The sequence below is a fragment of the Arctopsyche grandis genome, chromosome 9 (assembly GCF_051622035.1).
Source record: "Arctopsyche grandis isolate Sample6627 chromosome 9, ASM5162203v2, whole genome shotgun sequence".
NCBI classification, from domain to species: Eukaryota; Metazoa; Arthropoda; class Insecta; order Trichoptera; family Hydropsychidae; genus Arctopsyche; species Arctopsyche grandis.
Window position 1 is genome coordinate 26,856,868 of NC_135363.1, and position 13,293 is coordinate 26,870,160.

Sequence of the window (13,293 nt, forward strand, 5' to 3'; positions counted from 1 at the left end):
AAAGATGACCTTGCACTCCTTGCGAACGATGCTCCGTATTGCATAATGTGCAACATTTGAATAATCACATTATACTATTTTATATATGAAAACTCACATCGGTGTAACAAGATTTTTCATATAGATTCGTATCCACTAAACAAATGCTAAATGATAGAGTTGATTAATTACGTTACAGTTAATTATTTAAATTAGTAAGTGCTATTTTATATTTAAATCTACATACAATTAAACACTATATAACAATGAAGTATGGAACATTGTTTGCTTCGCATAGTGTATAAAGACAGGAGACGGAATATGACAAACTGAGAAGTATTGATTTTGATTTTTAAATGCTTTTTATTATTACGAAATTACGAAATCACAATACGTCTTATATCTATTTTAATAGCTACTGATCTACTGATCATTTTCTATTTTACAATTTTAATTTAATTTGGTTAGTAATCATGGTATTATATTATTCTAATGTTAATCTACAGCATAATAGGAAAAAGAGCTCAAAAAACGTATTTACAATTCTTATAAATGCTCATAATACATATAATACATAATATTAATTAAAGACTCTCTAAAGTCGATGACCTAAAGCGGATTGTGTTTAGGTAATCTGTGTATATACCTGAAGGGTAGACATTTTGTTGTAATCACCGAGACTCTTCACAAGTGTGTTATTAGTTTATGGTTATTAGTGATTCTGTCATATAATCTACTGGTTAGTATGTTAGTAATGTCTGTAACAAACGAGATATTATTTATGGCATGCATTTTTTTCAAGTTCAGTATATATGGGTGTATTATTAATTATTTTTAGTCATTTATTTTATATTACTTGAAGCTTGGAAAGGTTATTATTCGAGACGTTATTCCATACAGGTGAAGCATAGGTTAATAGTGGTAATATGAGCGCGTGATATTTTATTTTATTTTGAGTTGATAAAGAACTATGGCGATTGAATATTGGGTATATTGAGGATATACCCCGCATCGCCTAACCTGAGAAGTATGAAAAGGGTTGTGGATATAGTGGATAGTGTAAAGAGATTTAAATGGCAATGGGTGAGCCACGTGGCTAGAAGAATGGACGAAAGGTAGACAAAAAAAAGTGCTAGAATGGTACCCGATAGAATACAAAGAGGGTAAGACCGCGGGGAAGATGGGTAGACAAAATTAGGAAAATGTGTGGGGTTAAATAGATCAGAGAAGCGCAAAACAGAGACAAGTGGAAGCGTGTTGGAGAGGCCTTCATCCAGCAGTGGGAGGCGAATGGCTACAGATGATGATGATGATACTATATAAATTAATGCATGTTTGTCCATCAGCTTTATGAATTCGTATGTATGATCATATACTAGAAACAACATTTTTGTTTCAATACGCACCGTTTGAAATAATGCCCTGTTAAATTGCACTTTTGTAACGTGTAATAATATAATATAAAATGAAAATAAATAACATTATATTTAAGTAATAAAATCGATCAAATTTAATGCGTAATGGTATAATTAATTTGAACTATGTATGTATTATACTATATTGTAATTATGTAAATAATGGGTCTACCTCACGGCACCGAAAGTGAAAAGGTCTAAAAAACAAATATCGGAAGGCAAAGATCGAAAATCGAAAGATCTTAAGTCGAAAAATCAAAAAAAAGGGGGCATGGTAAACGGTACTATGTATATATAATATATATCAGTGGCTTGTGGTGAAATTATCTCTCTTTTTGTCATACAGCCTTGTTTAATGAGCGCGCGCAAAAAAAGCCTGTTCCTCTTGTTCCTGTTGTATCCTGCTCGCGAAAATTAAGTGAGGATGTACGACGGGGGGAGAGAGACTTTTACCGCACGCCACTGATATATAATATATACTAACCGTTTTTCATATGTATGCATGATAAACGAATATTTTCGACTTTTTCACTGTCGACTTTTTCACGGTCACCTATGTACATATGAACATATACATATTAGCTTTGATAGTTGAGTCAATGTTAGTTCAGATTTTTTTTTCAGAACGGCTTTAGAATCAACAATGCGTTAATATTATTTACTATTACGAATTAGGGAAAAGAGTTTCAAAACAAAAATGTGACTTTTCGAATCAAATTACTAGTGAATAAAATACAACAAAATGAGGTTCCATTTGAAGCGTAGATTCTCTGAATCATATTCAAAATTTGGATGAATGAAACGGAATGCAACGAAGAACAGAAAACTGATACTGACCAGTCAGATTGTAAATCCATTGTCGTATGAAATAACTACGTGGGATAGATGGAACATATTTTTACTATATTTAGTCAAAATATATTATAACTGATAAAAGCACTCTGTCTGAAACAGTTGCACACATTTAAAATATAATATATGCATATGTAGGTATATCATAAGTATAAAGAGAATAAATTAAATTTTAATTAAATCATTCATGTGTATACATACATTCATCTAATATATAATTTCCAAAGAGACTTTCTAACTATGTAAGGTTTGGGTGGGAGCATCAAAAACAAATCAAAGTTTCTATGACGCTAAAGTCGATATCATTGAATATTATTTTTTTCGATTCAAATTAATAAATAAAATTAATGTTTACTATTAAATTAGCCATGTTTAAGCGGTTTATATTACAAATACCGAGCGAAGCCGGTATTTGTAAAACCTCTAGTATATATGTACATATGTATATTATTTCACGGATATGTATCCCTCTCGACTTTTTAAATCAATTGTATTTATTTTATATACTGACACCGAATAAAAAAAAAAAAAAAATATATATATATATATATATATATATATATATATATATATATATATCATATATACATATGTATACATATATGTACATCGGTGCGATAAAAGCGCATTTCTAATTATATTATGTACATATAATGAATTTTTATGCAATAAAGTATGTATGTAGTTGTAATTATAGAAATGCAGGAGCTGTTCTTAATTGATTCATAAAATTTATAAATTGTATTATTAATAAATATATGTAAACGAATTTCAATATAGAATCACGGATGCTTAGTAGAAAGCTATTAATCAGTTTTATTTAATACATTTTCCTACGCGTATCATGCATAATCATTTGACTACATACTTCATTCGTTATACAATCGGCTTAAATTATAATTTAGAATAGTTTGAATAACATTGGTTTAAAAACTTGATAGTTAAAAAAGTTACTACAAAAAAAGTTATACTAAAAAAATCACCAGAAAATTAAAAACTTTCATACATGCATATATTATAGTAATATTATGTATATATTAATAAATATTAATCCCGGCTAAAAAATAAATATTTCTTCACAATTTAGAGAGTAGCGCATCCCTACCTATAGAAAGCAATAGAAAGCCCTTCCCAAGGCACTTGGCGAAATATTACATAGCACACAATAAAAATACATTGTCACTGTGAAATTTTCATTGATTACTCCTACAATGTGTAAATTCACTCAAAATAATTAAAATGGCAATTACCGTAGTTTATACATGTAATATTACCATTAGTGGCTCTGAAAGGGTTAAGACGCCTATTAGAAAGGTACTAAAAGTGCAACCCACCTATTTGTGCGATAAATCTGCATACAAGAACGCCCCCGAAAGTCAACCGCTTAACATTTTCCCATGATTTGTCAGCGTGTGGGAAAAAAACTACATCGTTGTTCACATTTTCATGCGTTTCAACCGACAATTAGAGACGTTAAACGTTCCAGATATCATTTTTTTAATAACTGATTTATGAAAACGTTTCCCAAGAGTCTGGCGCGGAATATAAAAGGTAAACCAACTGAAAAAATGTAAATCATTCGCGATAATATACATAATACATCGTATGTCATATGAATAAAATACAAACGTATGCGTAAACTTGAGATTTTCTTTAGTTTTGATAATGTACATACATATAATAGCTTTAAGTGGCATATTTATATAAACATATATATATATATATATATATAAAAATACATCATTAGATCCACGATATCTTATTGTGTGAAATATTCCCAAAATTATGAGGAAATTCGTCTATATTGGATTATTTTACATGATCAAAATCTACAATGCGCAAATTACTCGCAGAATATGTGTCCTTGAAGCAAATATTTTAAAACTATTTTTGAGTTATAATTTTTTTTCAATTTATATTTATATATTTTTTCAAATTTGAAGTTAAGTATGTATTGTTTTATAATTATTTTTGTAAATAACGTAACGTAAAGTTTCATCAGATCGCAAATGTATGAGAGCGATTTTTTTCCATTTCAATTGCTTCATCAACATGTTGGTGTAAACGCATACCGGATGCTATTTATGCAATTTAAAAACGGACTCTGTCCATAGATTGCAAGGTCACATTTTAGTGCATTTTTCACTCCGTTTGCATCGGATGCACATTTTCTATGACCGGTTTCGATCTCGAACTCGCGCACTGATTAACTTTCATTTTCTCGCACGAGTTACTGACTCACCCGGTTCGACCAGACCACAGTTTTATTATACATACGTATGTATGCAGGTATGTACTTCAATATTAACTCCAATATCCGACAGTGGTCTTGTAACCATGATGTATTACAGTCGGTTTCACGGCAATTTCAATGGCTGAGATTTCAGTATCAACTCAACTGGTTAAATCTTTGCTGTGAAACCGACAATAATACATCTCAAATAGATAATTCAACTCATATATTTTAATATTTACCAAAGTTTTTTTCTTTGTCATTTACTTATATAAAAGATAAATAATTGATATAATTAAAGAAGTGTCAGTCAAGACGATTGACACCAAATGATACTACAAATTTGAATCATTATGTGTCATCCTCTCAATTAATCTAATACAATTCCGATTCAGTTAACGGTTTGAGAGATAATTGAGTTCAAAAACATAAAAAAGGACACCTATAAGGGTAGGTAGACCATTTCCGGTAAACTTAACGTCGTATCGAAAAGAATTTCAGTAACCGATACTAAGTTTCAGTTCAATAGGACTAACGGTGTTCGAAAAATCCCTAAAATACACAGACACACAAACACACATTTTTTCTAGATCATGAAAACGTGATCAGTGATCGATTCTGAGTTAAAATCACTCAAATTCTAGTTAAAGTAATAACATACATAGATAAAGTAATAACGGAGCGGAGACTATTAAATTTTTACTAAATTGAACCCATTGAATATGAATATGCCAATGATTTTTTGTACGCATACGTATTTTAAAGCAATATAAAATCACAATCAATAGAAAAAACACCCGACTATTCAGTCCAATACTAACTTTTGGCACTGCAATACTAAATTTCGAGCCAAAAATCTGTAAAAAATGTGCATTTTTTTAAACGCTCATATCTCACAAACGAAAAGAAATCAACAAAAATCATTGTAATATTCGAATTTAGTGGGTCAAACTTAATAAAGATTGATTTGTATCCGCTCCGGTAAGTAAAAAACGCGATTTTTTGTTGCTCAGTGTAATTCAAACCATAAACCTTTAAGTTTACAATCCCATGCCTCCGAAAATCACTCAAATAAAACTTGAAACGTTCGGAAATTAACATTTTTTTTTCATACGAACGAAATGCCACAATTAAAGGTCAAATTACCTAAATATATACCTATGATTATGCAATAAAAATTAAAAAATAATTATTATATTTATTAATCCTTGACATTTGAACGAAAGCTAGCCCCACTGACTTGTAATAATCGCATAAGAAATAAACTGTAATAAGCGCGTGATTTTAACACATTAGCTAACGGTGCGAACCTATTTAATATTTTAACCATTGATCGCAGATTTCCGCTCGAATTTAACGACCGATTTAATTTCCAAAGAAAGTTGAGATTATCATACATTTAACCGTTTTGCCAATAATTATATTATATATGTACATAGATAGTGGCGATTGTCTTCCTTTCGAGCCATTGTCTGCGATGGCCAACAATAGAATCGATGAATTGTATCCGGATAGTGTGAAAACGTGCTGAAAAATCGTTTGACGTGTGCTATACACACACGGAGCATGATTAAGCGTTGATAAATTGCATTTTTTTTTAGTCGATTAGAATCAATTATCATTTTTCATGACATTGTCTGGCGCTTTGTGCGAGCGATCAAACGTCGCATTGATTATTAAGAGCGATATGTTTGTTTTAACTTTCGCCTACGTATTAATTATCTAATATGTATGTGCTTAAGCGCTTGTTTGTTTGGTTAACTAATTGGTTTGCACGAGGAAGAATTGCCGAATATTATCTGACTAAACTGGCGTTTTTTTGGTTTAATCAATGCTTCGATGGATTGATTTGAATAATCATCGTGAATGACGATGCTCGCGATACTAAAACAAAACTAACTATGAAGCTAACCAAGTTCATGTAAAAATAAGACTTTCAATTCTGATAAAAATATAACAATACAAGTACAATTGAGGGAGATAATACATTTGTTGATCATATTAAATGAAAATTATTGATATTTTGATATCAATGCTAATTTTCACAAGAAAATAATTAAATACAAATATCATATACATACATACATATTGTAGCATATGCTAAAAGGAGCCGCCGTTATAATTGGATTATTAGTCACATCACGATCACCATTTGGGTGGAAATGGATTATTAGTCACATCATGATCACCCAAATGACAATTTTTGCCATGAAAATCGCGAATATGGAATATTTGGCACTCGAGTTCTCATTAGTATTGTAGCATATGCTAAAAGGAGCCGCCGTTATAATTGGTTTTCGAGGATTATCTCCAGACTTAAGTGCTGTCGGCTGACAATGGAGAGCCCCGAATGTACTTAGCGGTCGGTAACGGCACCCAGCCATTTTCTGCTTGAGTTCTCAGAACTGACAGTGCGAAACCGGGGAAATACATATCTAGTAAGTGGCTATAACAATACGTAAACAAACGCGTCGAGGAAGATGTGGTGAGTGACCTGCCTTTTATAAACAGGTACTTAGGCTATGTCAAGGCATTCTCGATGGAGCACTGACAGTGCGTGGATCTCCTTAATCACCCAACAAATGCTGTGAAGCGACTTTGGCTTTTTATTTGGATTCTCCACCCACCCCTACGCAACTATATGTACATTAGGCCGGAGTGAAAAACGCAAATTTTGGATTTTCATCGATAGTCCTAGTGGAAAACTTTCATCGTATCGAGGGAACGTCAAATAAAAAAAATCATTAATTTTAAATAATGTCCTGCGCCTCCAACCAATAAATTTATTTCAAAAAATAGGTTTTTTCATATATCTCTTTTTCGAGAATAGTTACGATTTTTTATTATTAAAAAAAAATAAATATTCAATATTCACGTATTATTTATTAGTGAGGAAGTGTTCTTTCGGAAAATAGTCATTTTTTTTCATGTTTCCGTGATTGTATGTATTTTGAAAATAAATATCATTGAAAGCTTTCTAGGGTATAAACCTTTAATCTGAATACAAAAAAAAAAAAAAAAATACGAATTTTAAGAAATATAAGGAGACCAAAATGACCTGATTTGACGTGATACATGACATTTTGTCATGAAATAATGAAATTTTCAATTTTTTTGGCTATTTTTTCGGTTCAAATTAAAGCTTTATAACCAATGTAGCTCTTGACGTCTTTTAATTCCAAAATAATCACGGAAACATGAAAATAATGACGTTTTAATGAAAAAAACGCTTCCCCAATACAAACGTTTGTATGGGGAGACTCAAGCGAAACGGCGACTTTGAATTCACGTAAATCAGTCAAGATTATCTTAAATCAACCAAAACAAACTACAATTGGTGAATATAGAGTGTTTATTTTTTTCAAATAGTAAAAAAATTGAAACTTTTCTTGAAAAAATAAATATTTTTAAAAAAAATTTATTTAATTTTTATAAATCGATTGATTGGAGGCACGGGACATTGCTTAAAATCAATGATTTTATTTAACGTTCCCTTGATACAACGTAAGTTTTCCACTAGGTCCATCGACGAAGATCCAAAATTCACGTTTTTCGCTCCGACTAAAAAAAATATGCCGCATCTTTCCAGCTGTTACATTTTAAATGCATATTTTGATATACATATGTATGACATTTCAAAAAAGGAAATATTACCACACCTTCAATGGAGATCTTTACACATTGTCAATCCTTATTCGTACACCGCATCGTAAACATAATAAAATTTAATTATTACTCTAAAATTTTCACAAATCCGTCATTAGAACATTAATTGTAAGTAAAACAAATCTGATAAGATGCCTGCTTCTTCCTTTAAGTTGCACTACGTCGTACTTTCACAAATTAATTTATGGTAGATAGAACAAAACAAAATTAATATAAAATATATTTTTATATTGATTACAATTCTTAGTTTCTTGTGTATAGTTACAGTGAGACTTCACATGTAAGATTCTGCAAAATGAAGCCTTGACAGGTGATATACACGCATTTGAACCTGACAAAGAAAAAAGTTGAAGAACAAACAAACATAACATGCATTTTCATTGCATTAGTTTGACGCACTCGGAACAAGGATGTGAAACGGATAATTGCTATTTATTATTGTTACATTGAATTCAGCACATTATGATAATTTGCCACGATATTGCGAATTGTAGTTCACTGCCAGGTGCCATTGTGCAACGCGAACGACCCAAACCGTCACGCTTTGTGTGATTTATCGTTCAATCGTTTTTAATGTGGTTTTTTTTTTGTTCAACTTGCATACAGCGAAAACTTTTACCGGATAATTTTTAAGACATGTGAGACATAATCGTGTGAAAAATCCGGAAAATCCCACTGTATGTGACGGGCATCGGATGCGAAAAATCCATCGGACCAAATTACTTAGCGAAACTTTCCAACAAACTGCCAATTTTGCCGCGCCGAAAACAAACTCATTATTTTCGTCTTATATTGAAAGTTTTCGCTCGGTTATTATTCAAGCAGAATCTTAAATGTAACATAATCTAAATCTGATATAACCAACCGGAAAAACGAGACCGTTTTCAGTCTATATAAAGTCGACGAGTTTCGATTACGTGCAATTTAATTAGTCCAGTTTAAATCGGCGCGAATCACAGTTATAAGTATTATGTGGACTTAAAACTGCGTAAGACAGAAAATATGGTATACACTGCATACAAACACTTACAGAAACTACTATCGGATAATATCTTTACTATACATCTTTATCATCTTGATAAATTTCAAAGCAATGCCTCCATAGGTTTATTTAAAATATTTTGTCTAAAGTAACGATGAAGTAGCAAATATTAAACTTTGCTTTAAATTTTTTGACGTACAAATACTTGATTACTTTAAATTTTAAAGAATGTATCATTCTTCATCTAACATCTAATAATTTAGATTCTGATTTAGTTGAAGCTCAATCTGATCTTGGAGTTGGTTCACTTGTGATTTAAAATGGTCAACTCATATTTTAATAATTATATCATAACAAACTGCCATTCTTTTCTTTATATTATTAAACGTGTATTTAATTGTCTCAATGGCCAAACTTTTGGCCAAAATTTATAAAACATATATTTTATCAAAACTTGAATTCTCTTATCTCATTTGAAACCCTTCTTTTAAATAGATAGAAATGGTCCAACGAAGAATTACAAAAATGTTTATAAATGGTCCAACGAAGAATTACAAAAATGCTCTCCGAACTTAAACCACTTTCACATGATATGAGATTGAAAAGAATGAAACTTTATGAGAGGTGATCTAATTTAAGTCTATAAAATTATAAATAACCTTTACAATTGTCCTATGATTAACCTCCTTGCGTTTAACAATAACACTTATCTGAGAGGTCATACTCTCAGACTCCAAAAATATATTTATTACAAAATAATTAGAGAATTCTTCTTTTCAAACAGAGTTTTTAACGTTTGAAATTGTCTATTCGATGAATTAGTAACTTCTAGTATGTAATTTAAACCTTTTTAAAAATAAATTTGATAATTTCCTTTAAAATTATTTTTGTAGTTCTTCCATTTTTTAAATTTAAGTTTATTTTTTGTATTCTCTCTTGTTTTCTTTTCGGTTTTCTTTGTTGATTTTTGTTTTTTTTTTCATTATCTCATTTAATATTTGTATTTTAGTATGTATGTATTATCGAACCCCTTGGGTCCATCGGCTTTGCCTTCTTTCCCAAGTATTCTTAAATAAATAAATAAAAAAATTGGTTGTTTATTTTGATCAAACATTGTATCATATAATACGTATATTCAATATTTGCATAGCTAGTTTGCGTGTATGTGTTCTGAACTACAAAGATCTCACGAACGAGATTTTGCAATCAGATGTAACTCTTACATATTCTGTATAGATATGTATGTATATGCAGTAGAGTAACGCGTTTGAATATTAATTTATTCAGTGGTATCTCTCGATACAATCGCAGATATTTTTAATTAAATCTATACGTAAACGTATCTGTAATAATAAGAAACACAAACGATAGAAAAATTATACTTTTTTTAAGTGCAAAAACGCACACATATCAAACAAGACAAAATTGACAGCGCGTTGCGTATAGTTCTCGTTACGCATTGCAAAAATCAAAATCATTTGTAGATTCGATGAATTATATAGACACTTTTCTATTGAAATAATAATCACAGTATGTTAAATTTCGTCTTGTATTAATTATTATATAATGTGTTGTATATTTATTTATATATACGTGATGTTTATTCGGTGTTGATATTAACAAACGTGCAACGGAATATCATTGCCGTCGAATGATTATTTTAAAATGTTTAATTTGTATTGAAATATATATATTTCTAATTGATTCAATATAATTAAAGATATATATTCATATTGAAGATAATTTACATACCAAAATATTTCAAGTAAAATATAATTTCAACGTACATAATAATTCATTGAAAATATTATAAGATCGATCGTGAGAAAGCGCTGATTTAACGATCGTTGGTTTTTTGTATCTGAATATTAAAAACACAAACGATAATTTGTTATTTCTCAAATTTAAATAAAAGAACATTAATTTAATTTATATTCAAATTATAAATCAAGTTTTATAACATTGTCTGGATTTTTTTTTTCTCTTCTGAAATTAAACGATACACATAATTTGGCGATGATATTTGCATTCGACGCGTGTAAAATTTATTGCGACGGGTATAATGCCGTCAAATTTGACGGATTGACCTGTTCGTATATTAAAAACGTCTTATTCATCACATCAGGTATTAATCGTGTGTAAAATATTTTGGTTTTACAGATCATTCCCAGTGCAAAGGCATATGCAAGTAATGAATATCATGTGCTTAACGTGTTTTTCAATTAGTCATTACAAAACTCGAGCAAGGTTTCAATTTCATTATAATAAATTAAAATTTTATATCAATTAATTCAATCTATAAAAACCGAATTGACAGATTGAAACATCATAAAAAAATTGTGTGATACGGCCTAGCACAGATTTCACATTTCTTATTTGTGTGCGGTTAACTTTTTTGCTGGCTAAATTCATTATATATAAATTCAATCATTTTCTACTGGCAATTACGAAGAATGAATCAAGCACACTAATGCTAAATTAAATCAAAATTAATACTAGCAACAGTTCAATTTGATTATTTCAATATGAAATGCATTATTATTAAATACACACTTAATAATAAGACTTTTGCAAACTTCTGTTCGAAATTTAAACAAAAACTTAATGAAATTCCGAAAATTATTTTTTTATGCCATTCTCAGGATGAGAGCGGCCTCCCTGCGTTATCGTATCTCTGTATCGTCAAGTTATATTCGTGCTGCTGCGACTACTCATTTCAGTTCATCAATGTATATTCGATGGATGAAACTATTTCACCGACCACCACAAATTATTTATTAATTAATTTATTATTACATGTATGTTATTATTATCATTATTATTTATTTTATCATTTTTACTACCTACATTTTTTATAATAAACATTGGATGATTACATAAGTTTGTGCCCGATTTTCATACATGGCGCTAAATATTTTTTAACGGCAAGCTCTTCTAATAGTCTAGCTTAAATGATAAAGTTAAAGGTTTAGTACATGCAACAAAAACGCTGGTCTGCCAAATCTGATCTGCAGCGTCCTTTCATAAACCTCATTCCCTGGAATGTTTTCAGTGATATTTTATCCTTGTTTTGACATAGGTTTGACAGTGATCGGTCGCGGTAGTTTCCATATTCATATGAAGAAATTAAGGAGAAACTTGAATCAAAAATAGCATGAAGTCCATGAGCGCGTCCCGTGCTGCACTTTTTAATGTGTCTTTACCATAAATTGAGCTTGCACGATGTCGCTGTATAAAATTAAATCATTTGATGATCATAAATAAAATTTTTGATGATCGATATTTGTAATTGGCCTTGAATAATACTTATATACAATGTTGACCGTAGATTTCGTGTTGATAAAAATGATTGTATACCTGTATAAAAAAAATAATAAAAAAATATGTGGCTAGAAGAATAGACGAAAGGTGGATAAAAGAAGTGCTTGAATGGTACCCGAGAGAAGGCAAAAGAGTAAAAGGAAGACCGCAAGGAAGATAGGTAGACGAAATTAGGAAAATGTGTGTAATGAGATGGTTGAGAGTTGCGCAAAACAAACACGCGTGGAAGTGTGTTGGAGAGGCCTTCATCCAGTAGTGGATAGTGAATAGCTGTAGATGACGACGACGATGACACGGTCAATATTATTGTCAGTATAACAAGGTCAATATATAACGAAAAGATCCTCCAAGAACGCTAGTCAATTTTACAATACTACAAATAACATTGAAAATTCGCAACCAAAAAAATTGACACATGTTTGAACCGTCATTTCAGGTTATATAACATAAGCAATCAATTCTGATTTATCATTCTGGTTTCAATTATACATAAGCAATCAATTCTGATTTATCCATAGAAATGTTATAATAATAGAAGGGCCCTTACGAATAAATAAATTGTGTCAATATTACACGGTACGTCTCCATAACTACGCTACAACGCACGGAATATAATCAGATCAATTTACTTATAAAAATGTATCCCATGTTGTTTATTGTGTGTTTTTGAATGCATTGTGCAATTTTCAACGACGCTTGCCCATCTTGCGAGTAATATAAACATATGTACGTCGAGCACCAAGCATCAAATACGACTGATGCTTAAATTATATTTATTTATTTTATTCTAAACAGACCATTGTCGAATAACAGGAATTCCTAAAGCGCCACAATGGTCAAAAAAT